Source organism: Grampus griseus, assembly GCF_964374135.1.
Source record: "Grampus griseus genome assembly, chromosome: 12".
In the NCBI taxonomy this organism is placed as follows: Eukaryota; Metazoa; Chordata; class Mammalia; order Artiodactyla; family Delphinidae; genus Grampus; species Grampus griseus.
In genome coordinates this window covers 39,485,135-39,502,912 of record NC_139006.1, presented here as the reverse complement: position 1 = coordinate 39,502,912, position 17,778 = coordinate 39,485,135, and positions in this window count along the sequence as shown.

Genomic DNA, 17,778 nt, shown 5'->3' with positions numbered 1-17,778 from the left:
TGACTGGAAGCTAGGACCAGGAAGAGAGGGAGAGAATGCAGGGGGAGCTTTCTTGCTGGCCCTATCGGACCATAGATAGGATGTGTGCTCTGGAGGCCAATGTTGACAGGAACACTGGATTCTCCCTTGTTTGTTCTTTATCTTTACTTACTGCACATTTTTCTGCCAGTGGACTCTTTTATTATTCTAAATTGTGGGTGAGATAATAGTTGGTTTCTCAAAGTACAAAGGCTAAGCCTACTGATAAACTCCAGCCACTACCAGGGGATAAACGCCAACCAAACTGCCAAAACAATCGTGACCTCACTTCCTGCATGGCGTACTGTGTGCTTCACCAGAAACTCACCCAAAAACCCAGCAGGCAGGCGAGGCTCTGCCCTGGGCCAAAGGGGGAGATCAATGAGTCATCCAAGCAGTGCTTCGGCCAGGCCGATTCTTTTAAAGAAGAAATAACATGGGGAGAGTTCTTTGACTCCATTTCCCCTATGACTGCTTCTATCTCAGGAGACTTTGCTATCATCACAGCTTTGCTCCTACCAGTAAAACGTACTCGTGGGCTTTTTAAAAAGTCAGGACCAAACATCGAACAACGTAGACATTCGTTTCCTCCCCAGCTGATAGGATTTTCGGGTGTGAGCATAGCACAGCCAGAAGAGCATACATTTAATTTGTAACACTGATTAGTGCTCTCTAAGGTGACTATTTAAGGCTTCCAGAAAGCATAATTTAGGGAGCTTTTGAAGGTTTCAAAAGGAACGATAACATTTGTGTTGTTCTTGAAGTTCTAGTGATCCTGACACAGATAAAACCGTCAGTGCCCAATGAGGGCTTTGAACAGCTTTGGGGAAGGGAAACCAATATTGTTTGAAGGGCTACTACGTGCCGAGCCCAAGTTGGCCCTAAAGATACAAAATTAAAGCATCTTTGATCTCTGTGCCTAGTCATTCCAAACACAGTGGAGGAATGTACAGGTACTAGGGAAGCACAGAAGAGGTACTGAGTCCCACGTCCACCTGGAAAAGGGGGTCAGAGAGGGCTTCGCAGGACAGGTATTGTAATTGAGTTTTGGAGGACAAGTAGGAATTAATGAATCAGGCCGTGGGATGGCAGAATACAAGGAAAATAGGAATTGAAGTTATAAAACCTACATTTGAGATTTAATTCTCTCCTTATTACTTATATAACCTTCTGAGAGAAAATAACTTCAAGTTTCTAAAACAGTTTCCCTCTTAGAAAATGGAGATGATAATGCCCGTCTTACAGTGTTGCTAAAAAGATGAATGAGACAAGATTTCTATTCCAGGGAGAGAAAGCAGTATGGGCAGAGTCCTGAGCATGGAAGAAGCTGGTACAATCCTCAGAACTGAACGTGTCCTAACCCCTACATCCTAAGGCAGATCTGTTTCCATTTTTCCCATTTCTGAACTACAGAGATTCCTTACAATTACTGTGTATATTCGACGTGGCAGAGTTTGCTTTCTTCTGAAAATCTGTTATTGAACATTATGGCCTCTTCAATGGGTGGCATCTTAGAATCAGAGAAATATCTAGTCCCTTCTTCTGCCTGGAGCAAGGAGGCAGAGACACAAGCCCCTAGCAAGAGAAGAGGCTGCAGAAGGAAGTAGGGATCACGACCGTGGGGTCGGGCTGTTTAGGAAAAGCAGTACGACAGGATGGAATTGCACATGCAGAGAAGAAAGGCAGGCTGAAGTCTTGCCACTCTCACCGAGGCAGAAGCACACATGTGGTGCAAGTAACCAGAGTGAGAGCACCGACAGGGCCCCAGAGGCAGACAGAAAGTGGGCTGTTCCAGTGTGAGATTTCTCCTGTGGGGAAGTTCCAGGGAACTCAAGGAACAAGCACAGCCAAGGGGGCAAGTGGCTGAAATGGAGCCCAAGTGAAAGCCGTTGGAGTCGAAGAGGTCAAGAAGATGATTGGCTGGAGTGTTCGGGCCAGCCTGTGAGTTGGGCTTTGCAGTTCTTCATCAGGAGGACGACAAGACTCACCGTGGAGAAGGTAGATGCCAAAGTCTTCACACACCTTCTTCTCCTGAATTTCCAACGTGGGCAAAAGGTACCGCTTGTCTACCCAGTTATCCAAGCTGGGACCCTGAGCTGGGTCCTCACATCCTCTCTGTCCTTCACGTCTCCATCTAAGCAAGGAGCCCCTTCACCAGGGCTATTTGTACACCAGCCTCAGACCTCTAGCAAAGGGGAGGCCGCACAGAGCACTGGCCACGCCCCTGCTCCGTGGAGCAGGCAGATCTGGTGGAGTCTCGGCCCTTCCTTTTCTAGCTGTATCATCTGGGGCGCGTGACCTACCCACTAGGCTTCATTGTCCTATTTGTAAGAGAGGATAGTGACGTATCTGCCTCAGAGGTTTGTTGCAGTGACTTATGAGACCATACACATAGCACAGTGTCTGGCACACAGTAAGTGCTCAATAAATGCTAGTTGTTGATATGGTAGTGTTGGTGGTGTTTTAGAATGCTATAGCAAACACGGAAAACCCCAGAATTCTGCTTTGGCTGTACAAGAGGAAGAACGCCTATTTGGGGTAAAAATGGAAGCGTATGAGGATTATCATACAGGATGTCATGTGGAGAATGGTGGAAACTGGAGAGTGAATGACCAGGCAGAAGGGACCTTAGAGGTCCCTTCACAGGGAACCCACAGAGGGTGGGGACTGACGCTTGTCAGGCCGAGAAACCGGACAGCGAGAAACAGAAAGGTGGCCAGCAGCGGCAGCAGGGTTGAATTCTTGTGCGTCTGGAGGAGGATGTAGGAACGGAGAGGGCCGCTACCCTACTGTCCAGCCTGAGCAGGCAGAGGGATCGGAGGGGAGGTCTTCTAGGCTGCCTCCAAGACCCGCTCTGGTTGAGGAGTCCTGGGAAATCTGGAACACTAAACGTTGACCCCAGCACCCAAGAAGTGTCATGGTTACCAGGGAGATGAATAGGCTTTGCAGACTGAGGTCACCAGGAATTCTCAGTGTCTAGAAACACTCACTTGGTTTTTGACATCCCAGATTTCAGCTCCATATTGTAAATTTCCCCATGTGTTAACATTTCTGAAATCAGAATGTGTCTTCTTGTGATTGTTTTCTTTCTCCCCAAAATGCTGTATAATAAATCCATAGTGCTACCATCGATGGCATCTTAAACTCAAGGAAACACAAACTATGTCATAATAGTATTAGTTAAATGAGATATGTAAGTTAAACTTCTTCTATAACTTTGTGGTGTTTGCTCTATGAGTCACACATACTCTGAGGGATATTTAGGAAAAATGAATATACTAACCAGAGATACTCAACACAGTTAATTACCTAGGGAAATTCATGATCAAATCAATTGATTCGGGGATTATGCACAGTTAGGAAATTGGCTCATTGGAGGTGATGACAGCCGAGACCCCCACTGCCTGGCCAGCTACAGTGAATGTCTTCCTCCTCCCAGCCCAGGGCTGCCTTTCCAGTAAGTCCTTCTGAATATCTGCAAGTTTAATGCACAGAAGCTTTCCTCATTCATCTTGAAGCCTTGACAAATGTGCCTTTGCTTACTGGGGCTTCCAAAAGAAAAGGTTAAATGAAACCTGAGTGGAATACAAATAGTTCTTCCTCTCAGGGATTCCATTCTCTGAGAGTTTGTGCCAGAAAATGAACTTCCTTCATGACCACCGGGGAGACCCCATTGGTGTTTGGTGTTCTAATGGCTGGAGACGTCCCCCAGGTTCCCCCTATCAATTCATGTGATTGCATATATATTTAATCAGTTTCCACCATGTTCCTGGAAAGGCATTTAGCTGGCTGCCGACAGACTCCGCCTGTCCCATCTATCCATGAAGTCAGTTGGCAAAGACCTTGATTCAGCTGCCTGGGCTCGGTCATCCTCTCCCTGCGTTCTCTCCAGGGCAAGCCAAGCTTCCCATCATGTTTTAGCTCACTGTTCTGAGGAGAATTACTGCCTTCCAAAACTCACCTACATGAAATCACCCATCCCCTTTTCATGTATGGGTCAACCAAGCCAAATCTTCTTTTAAAAAATTCATACAGGCTAGCACCATTCAGGAAAAAGAAGACCCTGGGTAGAAATGAATGAAAACACATGAATCGCGCCTGACTCTGCAGAAGGGATTGTGGTGCTGCAGAGAGAAGCAACCCTACAGAGAAGGAAAATCAATTTTCATTAATGATTTTGAATGTGTCATTGACCTTGGGTTATTTATTCACATGAGGGTTTAGATTTATCTCATGGATATGCCGGATTATTTGAAAGGGTTTTAGTGCCTTTGACATATGCTCAGAGAATCTTCTTTACCCGTATTTCATTTCACATGCAAAACAGTGAAATGCATGTGTAAAGGCAGGACATTGGTCATTTTTTCTAGTTTATTCATTAATTCAGTCAACTGGTAATTAAAGAGGCTTGCTACGTGCTAGATGCTGTTCTAGGTTCTAGGAATAAAGCTGTGAGCAGAACAGTTCATGGAGCTTAACATTCTAACAGTGGCAGAGGCAGGTGACCAACTAATAAAAAATGAATATGATAGGAATAAAATGGCGCTTCTCCTCTGTGCTGTATACCCGAAGGCCATAGCCCCAGTCTAATCATGAGAAAAGCATCAGACAAACTCCAACAAAGGGGCATCCTACAAAGTACTTGACCAGTACTCCTCAACACTGTCAAGGTCATCAAAAACAAAGTTTGAGAAACTGTGACAGCCAAAAGGAGCAGAAGGACACAGGGCAGCTAAGTGTAATGTGGGATCCCGGGTGGGATCCTGGAAGAGAAAAGGACATTGGGCAAAAACTAAGGAAGTTTGAATAAACTATGGACTTCTGTTAATTTTAAAAAATGAGGGCTTCCCTGGTGGCTCAGTGGTTGAGAGTCCGCCTGCCGATGCAGGGGACGCGGGTTCGTGCCCCGGTCCGGGAAGATCCCACATGCCGCGGAGCGGCTGGGCCCGTGAGCCATGGCCGCTGAGCCTGCGCGTCCGGAGCCTGTGCTCCACAACGGGAGAGGCCACAGCAGTGAGAGGCCCGCGTACCGCAAAAGAAATAAAAAAATTAAAAAAATGAATACGAACATCATAATTTCAGAGAGTGATGAAAGTTTTAAGGAAAATTAAAAGGAGTGACGCCAAAGAGCAGTGGGTTTAGGGAGCACTACTTAGGGAAGACTCCCTGGGGAGGTGATATTGAGATGCCACTTGAAGGAAGAGATGGCACCCATCTGCAAAGTAGTGAAGGGCATCTGAGCAGGGAACAACGAGGTAGGAATGAGCTAGTGTGTTCAAGAAACACGAGAAGGCTTGTGTGACCAGAACCTGGCAAGCAAGTGGGAGAATATTGCAAGAGGAAATTGGAGAGGTTGACAAGTCATGAATGGTCTTCTAGGTTAAACTAAGGAACTTAAATGTTATTCAAGGCCATTGAAAGGCTCTAAGCAGGGAAGTGGCCTGATCTGATTTATCTTTGGAAAATATCACTCCAGCTGCTGTGGAATAGATGCTAAGAATAGGTGGTATGAGTGGCCGCCAGGGGCTGGGGAGCAAAGGAGATGGGGAGTGACTGTGTAATGGGTATGGGGTTTGGTTTTGGGGATGATGATAATGTTCTAGAAGTAGATAGTGGTGATTGATTGCACAATTGGTAATATACTAAAAACCACTGAATTGTATACCTTAAGATGGTTAAAATGGTGAGTTTTATGTCATGTGAATTTTATCTCACTTTGAAAAAGAATCGATTGCAGAACGCAGGTGATTCAGCTATGAGGCTACTGCTGTTGAACAGGAAAGCAATGATGGGGGCTTGGATTAGAGTGACAGCCGCAGAGATGGGGAGAAGTGTTTGGATTCAGACCTATTTTGAGTAGGTAGGATTACTTTAGAGGTGATGGGAATGAAAGGGGTTATTGAGGGAAATCAAGGGTGATTAGGACCATAAGAGAGACACTTCTGACTTCTAGTTTATATTAAGACATTCTAATGTGGATTTTATGTGCTGTGTATTAGTATACTTTTGGCTATAAATAATAGAAAACACCAGCTCAATCTCGGTTAAACAGTAGGAAATCTATTACTTCTCATAAGTCCAGTGGCAGTAAGGGCTTCATATTGGTACAATCAGTGGCTCAGCATGGAATCAGGGACCCAGGTTCTTAACATCCTTCCACTATGTCCCTTTCAATCTATCAGCTTTGCTCTCCTATGGGCTGTCCTCACGGTTTTAAGGTGGCAAGAGCAGTTCCAGGTGTCAAATACAAACAAGACAATGACAAGGGGAAGAAAAGGCATCCTTTCTTATGTGTCTTTGTTAGGAGTAAAGAAAGTAGAAGATCCCCAATGACTCTCAGCATGCTGCATGTCTGTGTATTTTATTTTATTTTATTTCTGCCTCATGGAAAACAATTATGTGTTTATTCAAATGGAACTGAGAAACAGAGAGAAAAAATTTGGGGGTGGGAGTAGAGGAAGGAAAGGTATAGAAATTAAAAAGAAGTGGCTTTCATTTGGACCTGTGTGGTGTTTGCTGTGGTACATGCATCTTTCCATGAACAAAAGGAGTCTGGGCTTACAGTTAACGAAGAGACTCGTGTTTTTCTCTCACATCACCATGGTTGCCTTAAACTACCCAAGGTCCATCCCCTTTAGCTGGGGATGAGATTTAGTTTCCCCTGAAGTACGTGGCAATAGGAGATGGCCAGGGGTTCCATTAAGAAGGGTAGAGGCATCGGAAAATAGATCTTGGGTCAGCAACCAACTGTGTCTGCCCCACGGTGAGTGAGCAGAACATTTTTGTTTGTTTCAAAAGTTTATTCTCTATAAATGGGGAGAGGTGCACAAAACACACAGTACATTATTGTATCACTAGAACTATGTCTGATGAACTTCACTATCCCTATTTATTTCTTAAAACTAGAGAAAATGCATTTGGAACAGTCCTGAACATTTGACAAAAACTTGAATTTCCTCAAAAGATTTAATAGGACCAGAGAAAAACGGGAAATCAAAAAATGATGCCTAGTAATAATAGTTACAATCATTGACTGTTTCCTGTGTCTAACACTGCTGCATACTTAGCATGTATCATACCATTTAATTCCCAAGACACCTTATAATGAGGTCTCATTACTACATCTTCACTTTACAAGTGAGGAAATGAAGGTTTAGAAAGTGCAAGGCAACTTGCCAATGTCACACAGACAGTAGAACCAGGATTTGAACCCAGACAGTCTGGCTCCAAAGCCTGCATGCCTAATCTCTGAGCTTCCTACACAACATTGTCAATCTAGACTTGAAAGTTTAAACATTAGAGCAATATTTCTAAACCAACAGCCCTGTTTTGAAAACCAAGATGTCCTGCTCTCCTCAAAGAGACTTTGATTTCGATTACTTATCTTCATGTAGAAAATCAAGAGGCATCTTCTTTTCTTTTTCATATATAAAATGGTATTATGAAATCGACTTGCATTTTCAAACTTTCCCCCTTCCCTGAAATTCTGATATGCTTTCTGTGGGGGACATGCCCTTCTGGAGTGTGAATCACTCCTCTGGAGCATTTGGGGGAGATATCCACAGATTGAGATTCCAAAGAGATTCTGGTCCTGATGGAATTCTGGTCCCTGTGACCTGTACTTGCTGTCCATATACCACTCAAGCAAGCTAGATCATTGCTCAACCCTTCACTTAACTTTAACTGAACCGTCTGGTCTCGGGGTCAAAGACCTCCTAGAACTGACTTTTAATTGTGCAAGAGAGGGCAAACCACTAATCCTCTCATTTCTTAAGTAGAGAAAACACATGATAGTTAACATCTCCAAAGGATATGTGGAGCTAATGATAGTCAAGTACAATTTGGAAATGAGCATTTTTATTTCTCAGAAGATCATCCTCAAGGGAGAGAAAATACATTTCTATTTCCTCCAAGAAGGCAGGTGAGGCTTAAAGAGTACTTTTGCTTTCTCCTTCTTTCTCTGTTTGCATAATTATTTCTCCAGGGCAGGGACCATATTGCTAACAGTCAGCACTTGTGTAGAATTAAATCATAAATACAATAGATAAGACGTGCAGCCTTAGACTGGGAGTCCTCCCCCACCCCGCCCAGCTCATCACGTGGACTACAGGACTGACCCCTGCCTTGAGATCAGCGATTTATCTGTGTCCCAGTTAAAGATCATTCAGAATTGCCATCCAGGCTGCAAATGCTAAATGGGGCAATAAATATTAATACCATGGCTGCCACTTGGCCTGCACAGATGGAGACTCAGCACAGCCCGCTGTCAGCACAGGCAGAGATGATGTCACTGCAGCCACACATCGGAAACCCGGTGTCATCATTTCTCCCCTTCAGGTCTGTGGATGACCGTCAGCTGTGTAGGGCTTTGAGTGGAGCCTGTGTGCTAATAAGAGAACTTGGCCAATTTTTTAAAAATTATGCTGGTATTTGGAGATCAAGTTCTTGCTTCTGACAGTACTATACTACACAGGATGTTATTGCCTTATTCTATCCCTTTTACTATTATGTGTAAGTTGGCACCATGGAGAATTAAATGAGTTTATATATAACAGTGCTTCAAATACTACTTGGCACATTTATGCATGTAAGTACTATGGAAGTATTAGCTGTTGCTCTTGTTGTTAGACCAAGGGCCTGAAAGGCAATACAAGACTCTCCACCTAACATCTCTGAGGGCTGTCTGTCCATGGAGGCTATTCACATTCTCTCTTGGATGTTGGCTGTTGTCAGGACCCATCTATTACTTCCTTCAGCTCTCTCCTGAGATAAGCAGTGGCGTAATGGGAGCTTTGGAAGAATGATATTTACCAAGCTTTGGCTACTTGAGATAAAATTTGCTGTAATATCCCCCTTTCCCTTCTGAGGAAAGGCAGCCCTGCTGTTTACTTCCTTGGTCCGTCTCTCATATTGGCAGGGAATCATGGGAATTTCCGCAGTTGGCTTTGTGGAAATGTTCCAGCTTTAATGTTTGTCAAACGAACCCCATAGGATGAAGACTGCTAGACTCTGCATAGTAGCATGAGCTATAGAGACACCTCAGCTGGTATGAGTCCAGACTCCTTGGCCACATTTGTGACCTCGGGCATATTGCTTGACCTCTTCTAGCCTCAGGTTTATTGTCTGTTTAGCCATAGGAAATTGAGAGAATAAAAATTTATAGGATTGGGGTGAGATTTAGGAGTAATGTGTATGATACACATAGGGCACTGACTTGGCAAATCATTTGGTGCTCGATAAATGGTAGGTATTGTTTTTGCATAAACTTTGCAGTGTTTATACCAGGGAACATTGCTTCTGTTGGGTTTCTAAAAGCTCTGCATTCAGAATTATACACACACACAAACACACACGCATACAGTATCACAGCTAGGTTAAAATATGCACAGGAAAAAAGTAAAAAAAAAATCAAGATGTTCGTAGTCACTATTTGGGGGTGAATTACTTGTACATTGAAAGAATAAAACAAACTGTATAAGAAATGACTGCAAGTCATATTCATTTTAATCACCCTAGTGATTCTTGATGAGTATATTCTCCTATGTTCCCCTCTTCTTACCAGATGTGAGCATGATTAGGACTCTGTGTGAAGTATTTTATACCTTTGCCTTTTTAAAAATTTATTTATTTAATTTATTTATTTTTGGCTGTATTGGGACTCTGTTGCTACGCACGGGCTTTCTCTAGTTGCGGCGAGTGTGGGCTACTGTTCGTTGTGGTGCATGGGGCTTCTCATTGCAGTGTTTTCTCTTGTTGTGGAGCACCGGCTCTAGGCGTGCAGGCTTCAGTAGTTGTGGCACATGGGTTCAGTAGTTGTGGCTCACGGGCTCTAGAGCGCAGGCTCAGTAGTTGTGGCGCACAGGCTTAGTTGCTCTGTGGCATGTGGCATCTTCCCTGACCGGGGCTCGAACCCGTGTCCCCTGCATTGGCAGGCAGATTCCTAACCACTGTGCCACCAGGGAAGCCCTACCTTTGCTTTTAATATCTTTATATTCATATATATTTGCCTAAAGAAAATATATAGTATTGTTTTATGTGTTAGCTTTAAAAATGGTATTCTCCCATATGTGTCTTCTGTAACTGGCTTTTTCATACAACACTGTTTTTGAAATCTCATCACGCTGCTACATATGAATGTAATAATTCCTTTTAACTGCTTTGTTTCATTATATGACTTTACCATGTGTACTTATTATTCCACTTTTGATGGACATTTAGTCCGTCCTCATTTTTCACTCGTCCAAGCAATACTGCAGTGAATCCTTGTATGTCTCTCTCCTTTGCACATGGGTGTTTCTTTAGAGGAAACACCTAGAATCTCTTGGAAAATTGTGCATCTATTTAGCCATCATAGATGCTATCAGCTACCCTTCAGAATGACTGTCCCTCTTCTCTAACCCTCTACCAAAAGTTAATTTTATCAAATTTTAGAGTGTTTTCCAATCTGATCAAAAAATTGCACCCCATAGGGGTTTCTTTCCTTTTTCTTTTGGAGTAATTGTAGATTCACAGCAAGTTGCAAAGATAGTTCAGAGAGGTGTGTGTACCCCTTACCCAGTATCTCCCAACGTCTCATGTAAGTACAGTATCATATCAGACCTAGAAATTGACATTGATATAAAGTGTGTATAGTCTGTGTCACTTACCACATGTATGGATTCATGTAACCAATACCACAACCAAGGTACAGAGCTAGTCCATCACCACAAAGATCTCCCTCCTGCTGCCCTAACCCCTGACAACTCCTAATCTGTTCTCTACCTCTGTCATTATGTGTCATTTTGAAAATGTGATATAAATGCAATCATGCAGTATATGACCTTCAGAGATTGGCTTTTTTCAGTCAACATAAAGCCCTTGAGATCCATTCAAGCTATTGCTTTTATCAGTTATTTGTTCCTTTGTATTGCTGAGTGGTATCCCATGATGAGGGTTCCCTGTTTGTTTACTCATTCATCGGCCACAGGACATTTTGGTTGCTTCCAGTTTGGGGCTATCACCAGTAAAGCTGCCTTTTAACACCACATATAGGTTTCTGGGTGGACACAAGTTTTCACTCCTCTGGGATCCATGCCCAGAGTGCAATTGCTGGGTCGTATGGTAAGTGTTCAGCTTTTTAAGAAGCTGCCCAACTCCTTTCCAGAGTGGTTGTACCATTTTACATCCCCTCCAGCAACATCAGTCAGATCCATTTCCTCCACATTCTCACCACCTGGTGTTGTCACTAAGTATTATTTTAGCTTTTCTAATTGGTGTGTAGGAATATTGCTTTGTGGTCTTAATTTGCATTTCTCTGAAGCCAGGTATGTTAAATGTGTGCTTATTTTCCATCTGTATATCCACTTCAATGAAGTGTCTGTTCATATCTTTTGCACATTTTCTAGTTGGATTGTTTTTTGTACAGTTGAGGTTTGAGTGTTCTCTATATATTCTCGATATGAGTCCTCATCTGGGGGTGGAAGTTCAGGATCCCCAAGTGTCCCAATGATGGGGAGGTGGGCATCCCATCATCACCAGGTGGGGATGAAAGCCTGACCCCTCACTTCCTTTTCTGACACCACCCAAACTTGGGGAGGAGCTGTGGGGTCCAGAGGGGTGCTCATTATGCCTCATCTAGAGTGGAAACTTAAGCTCCCTGCTGAGCCTTTGCTGGCGGTGTGAGGGCAGGGCCACAGTGTTGCCCGTGGAATCCAGCTGAGATAGAGCAGTTACTGTCTAAAAGTGTTGTGTGTCTCCAGGATGCCCCTTTCCTGGCTTCTGACCAGAGAGAGCAGGCTCTTCTTGGGCTTTTTTTTGGTCTGTGCCTGTTGGTATTTCCTGAGTGCCCACTTCTCCAGCCCCCAGTCTGGGATGTATGAGGCAAAAAGAAAACCCAGGGGACTCAATGCCCTGTTGGTTTTTGGGTTCCAGGGTCTCTAGCTGGTCTCCCTTCTTCTCGTTACCTTTCAGAGTCTTCTTATATCATTTTGTATATAATACCCAGGGTTCTTATCTGTACTCAGCAGGAGGACTAGAGAAAAGCACTTCTAGAAGTGCTTTATACTTTCCAGAAGCAGAATGCAAACCCCGTTGTTTAAATTTGCATTTTTGTTATTAGTGAGGTTGATTATCATTTCATCCATTCACTGGACATTTGCCTTTCCCTCTTCTAGATTTCCCTGCCTCTTCACACACCCTTTGCCTATTCTCCTATTAGCTGGATTATATTTTTCTTAGTGATTTGTCAGAGTTCTTTATATAGCCTGAATAAAATTCCTTTGTCAGTTTATATATGTTGCATGTATTCTCAAAATCTGTTACTTGTCTTTATCTTTGTTTATAATGCTTTTGTCATGCAGAGACCTTTAAATAATGCAGTCAGCATGCTATCTTTTAATAACAAAAAATGTGGGAACTGCATAAATAAGCATTGATGGGAAGGTGACATCCCATGTAACTGTTAAAAAGAATGTTCCGCTCTAAGTCAAGAAAGATCCAGATCTAACTTAGATCTCTTGTTTTATAGATTTCCTGTCCTCTTTCAGTACTTTGAGAGTATAAAACATTAGTAACAGAAAGTATTCCTGTTCCCTCTATTGTCTTCCTCAAGAATGATTTCTCCATTTGCCTTTCAAATCTATGCTAATTCCTTCCCTTTTTTGCTGTAGTCATTGCATAGCTGTGATGCCATTTCTTTTTATCTTACCCTTGTTTGATGGTTAGAGCTCTATCCAGATCTTTTACTCGCTCAAATAAAATGTATTATACATGTATTACATATATATATACATACACGCATATATGTATTGTATATATATGTATGTGTAGATATAATACACATGTGTATTGTATATATATTACATATGTATGTATATATTGTATATGGATTTTCCCTGACACCTTCCCCATCTCTTACCTCTGTGTGTGTTCTGATAGCTTGTCTTCCACCTTCTGCTTTTCTGGGGCAAGGAAAAGGAATGGATCTAGGATCGTGTTTAATTGTGGTTGGTGAATTTGATCTCTGGTTCAGCTCTCTTCTCTGGAATTGTGTTAAGAGTTCCGCCTAGAGAGGGGCCCTCAAATTTTGAATTATTCCCCCAGTTCAAGCTGTACCACCAGCCATTTCTTCTGTTGGAGACAATCTTCCCTAGTTTAAAAAAATTCTCCTGGCTCACCTGCCTCTCCCCAGCTGTGGATGCACTCAGCTTGAGTGGAGTAAAATAAAAGTAAGGGATTTTGAAATGATGGGCCCTTATTCCACCCTGAGGGCTTCCTATGCATTCCCTTGGACCATCACCATCTTCAGTGGCTTTTGTTTTGTTTCTTTTCTCTTCCTGTTCTGCTGAAAGCCTTACTTGTGGTTGCAAAATTTTAACTTTTGGAGATTTTTCCACAGAATTTCCCCTGCTTTCCTTCCAGTCAGTGAAAGAGAAAGCAGTGAGACATGGTTTTTTCTTCAGTGTCGGGTATGATTTATCCAGGATGTCAGGGAAGAACTCCTCGGGAAAGGCATGCTTCATCTTCACCCCCAGTGGCATGTCCCACTCCCAAAATGGAAGGAGGATGGGGGTGGGCAAGATTAATGAGATTCTCTGAATTTTGTCTGTGCCTCATCTCCACAGAAATCTCTCTGGAGGAGTTTTTGGGTTTTTTTGTTTTTGTTTTTTTTGGTACACGGGCCTCTCACTGTTGTGGCCTCTCCCGTTGCGGAGCACAGGCTCCAGACGCACAGGCTCAGTGGCCATGGCTCACGGGCCCAGCCTCTCCACAGCATGTGGGATCTTCCCGGACCAGGGCACGAACCCATGTCCCCTGCATCGGCAGGCAGACTCTCAACCACTGCGCCACCAGGGAAGCCCTGGAGGAGTTTTATATTGGGCCAGGCATCAATTTTCTGAGTCTTCCATTTTGAGACACTTTCCAGTGTCAGAGCACTGCTCTTATATCATTCATCGGTTTTATTTATTTATTGTTCATCCCATTTCATTAGGTTCATGATTGAGAGGATATCATAATTTTGTTGTATCTACTTTGCCATCTCTCCCCAAAAGTTGCCCAAATGAAAATAAAAATTGCCACTTTCAATTCCTTGTGTCTGATGTTGCTTGTGTGTTACTAAGAGAAAGATACTTGCTTTTGTTGAATGACAGCTAAGTTTTTTCCATGAACTACAACCTTATAAACTAAAAACACAGTTAAAGTAATGAATAATGAACAAGTATGAAAATCCATGTTAGCGTCAATTTTTATTTGCTTCTTTCAGAAATCTTTTTCTCAAATTCTCTTACAAGTTAATTATTCTCATTACATATGAACTGAGTTGCCAATTCTTTTTCTTTCTTTCTTTCCTTCTTCCCTTCCTTCCTTCCTTTCTTCCTTTTTCTTTTCCCCTCCTCTCTTTATGATCAGTTAAATTTCCCATGACTTCCAAGGGAACTCTTCACCCCTCTAGGATGTTCCTCTAACCTGCCTCTGCTGGGAAGTATGCCTTTTTCTAGACATTTCTAGAAATTGAAAATTAAAGGTATAAACGTATTTCTTCCCTCAATTTTAACAGCGATTGCCTTTTATGTGCCTTCTTTCCCGACAGCACATGGAGAAGTCTCCAACAGTAGCATTTCCCGAATCACTTGCTTGCACCATCTTTAGAAGGAGAACTGACTTCTAAAGGAGTAGAAGGAGGAGAGGGTGCTGTTTCCAGGACATACTTGGTTGAACCCAACTGAGCTGCTTGGTCTTACCAACATTCCATGTTCATTCTCTCCTCTGCAGTTTTAAAACAGCAGACACTATGCCCAATAAGCTGTGACTAAGTCCCATCCCCTCCCCTGCTTGACTTCTGCTGGTCCTTAAGCTATCAGTTTAGATATGGTTTGATACGATTTCTCTGGGAAGCCTTTCCTACTCCCCAGAACTGGATTGGGGGCCCCTTATGTGAGTCCACTCCCATGACACACTGTCTGCCTCCCTGATTTGCATTGATCACGCTGAATGGTGATCGCCTCCGTCTTTTTATTTCCTATTGGACAACAAGTCCAGGAGCAAAGACAGTAAGCACCCTGCTCAGTACTTGGCACGCAATTGCCTCTCAATGAATATGTGTGTCGTGGCTACATTTTTTAAAACTTAATAACATTTTGAAAGTTTCTAAAGTGCTTTGAAGTCCAAAAACAGTGTACAGTTGCCAACTTGTTTCTCGTCATCCCATCCTTTGTGGTTTATTGGAAGGGGGGCGTGCATGCATTCATTTCACAAAACTGTGATCAAGTAGACCAAATTTTAATGGAGTTTGGTAAAGCACCAGAGCGAAGTTACATGTTGAACCGGCTGAGAAGCCGCAGGTTTCATCACACTATTATTAATGGCTTTTTATTTATTTATTTATTTTATCATTACTGTGTCACCATTCCACCCTTTGCAGAGTTCATCAAAGGCACAATCTCTGCCCTGAGGCTTTGGGTTTTCTCATTCCACTGCCTGAAGTCACCCATCTGTGAAGCGAGGGCAATACGCACCTACCTCATAAGGGTGCTGAAAATTAATTAGGCAGTGGCCAGCTGTCTTCAATACTGAAAACATCGTGTAAGTGCACGTGTTCCCCGTCTCTTTAAATTACACCCCATGTGCGAGCGAGGTGGCTGAGACCTCGGAGCATTTGGATTTGCAAAAGGGCTTTGAATGCGGTACAAAGCTTATTGTCTCAATGTAACGTATCAATCGGAGGCATTAAAATGTCAGCACCTTTTCAGGGATTTTGTTCATTAAAACGGCTGCAAAAGAGTCCTTGGACTGAGTGAACGTAGGCCAAGTCACAGTCTAAGCAAACAGGAGTCTCCGGAGAGCTTCAGGAGTGTGCGAAGCGAGAGTTTTCAATGGCGGGTGAAGCGGGGCTCAGGGGCTCGGGGAGAAAGTTGGATTTGCCCGGCACTCCCGCCCCCCAGCGCTGCAGTAGATCAACTTGACACTTCCCGGCTCTAATTTCCTTCCTCCTAGTTTTGATTTCGCGGCATTCCCAATTATGCAGCTGCCAGGAAAGGAAGCAGTGGAATTGCAATATAGAAAAGACCAGGCCACTTCTTTTTTCGGATTAGACATTTCTGCGCAGAGAGTCAACAGGTCACGCCTTCTGCCGGTTCCGAGATGCTTCCAGGACGACCCAGCACAGTAACCGGGCTGCATCTTCTGGTCGGCTCCACTCTTTCCTCAATGGCCACGCGGGTTCTCTGTGGCCTGGGGCATCATCTATAATAGGCCATTTTATTTGGTAAATATTTTCCTACTTACTGAAGCGTGCTCATTATTAATGACCAGAAAGGGAACTCCTGCCTCCTGTGGCAGAAGTTGATACATTCGCTTTGTATAATTGCTGTGTATAGTTAGCCATGTGGTCCTTCAGCTAAAATAAATTGCCTTCTTCCCATAAGAGGCTCCCACAGTGTCACGGGAGAACGAGAGGGAAATTGGCTGCTGAGACTAATCTCTTAGCTAACACGATGGACAGATCCAGAAACTGAAGGCAGATGGCAAGTTCGAGATGAATAGTATTTTTTAATGGCTTCAGAATATCTCTGTCTGTAAACGGCTTTGCTGAATGACAACATGTAGGGCAATTTAATTTATCTATTGCTGCGTTGTCAGACCTTCTGAGAACTGTTCTCCCATTTGTCTATTAGGACAAAAACGGATCTCCTTTCAAAGGGGGAAATAGAGGATGCTACAATTTAAAAGGCCAGTAGAGAGGAAGGGTTAGAAGAAAACACTGCAATTATTTACAAATAGATGACAAGGATCCTTCCACACCAACAGCCTCTTGCATTTTGGCATTTGAAGATAGCAACTCCCTGTTGAGATTGAATGGCAGAAGTTGAACTCTGAACTCCGAAATGAACTAGGCCCAAGGTCTAGGAGAAAAGGTCATGATAAAGACAGCACACCCTGTCTGTCTCCAATGACTAAGAATTCACATTCTACTGATGAGATTAACCCTTCATCATCCAAGCATGTGATTTGAGAAATGCTACTAATGAGAACACAGCTTGTCTGTATGCTGTCCGGAAAGAAGGTGTATAAAAGGTAATCAGTGGTAAAATTGAAGGAAGAAATAAGTTCATACCTCTAAGTTTCAATTTCTAGAAATGTTTAGAAAAAGGCGTACTTCCCATAAGAAGCAGGTTTGAAGGAAAAGGTGTACTTCCCATAAGAAGCAGTTTTTGTTTTTGTTTTTGTTTTCCTTTGCGGTACGCGGGCCTCTCACTGCTGTGGCCTCTCCCATTGCGGAGCACAGGCTCCGGATGTGCAAGCTCAGCAGCCATGACTCATGGGCCCAGCCGCTCCGCGGCATGTGGGATCTTCCCGGACCAGGGCACGAACCCGTGTCCCCTGCATCGGCAGGCGGACTCTCAACCACTGCGCCACCAGGGAAGCCCCAAGAAGCAGTTTTAAAGGAGCATCTTAGAGCGGTGAATAGAAAACAACTAGCATTTGTTACAAGTTAGCAGATATACTCACCCTGAAATTAAAGGATGAGAGTTAAACAGAGGGGAAGTTATATGGGAACAATAATTTTATGGTAAGAACAAAGTCACAGACACAGAGGAAGTTAGACCATGGTCAGCTTTTCCCTGTCTTTTCTGATGTTGGAAGTGAAATGATGCAGAAAGCTGTTCTTCTTTCTTCTGTGTTGCATCAGGCCTTCAAAACATACAGGTGCTAGTAATTAGTGACCCCTTGCAGTTGATGTTGTTGTTTTAATAAAGCATCATGTTTAGATTGGGATCATTT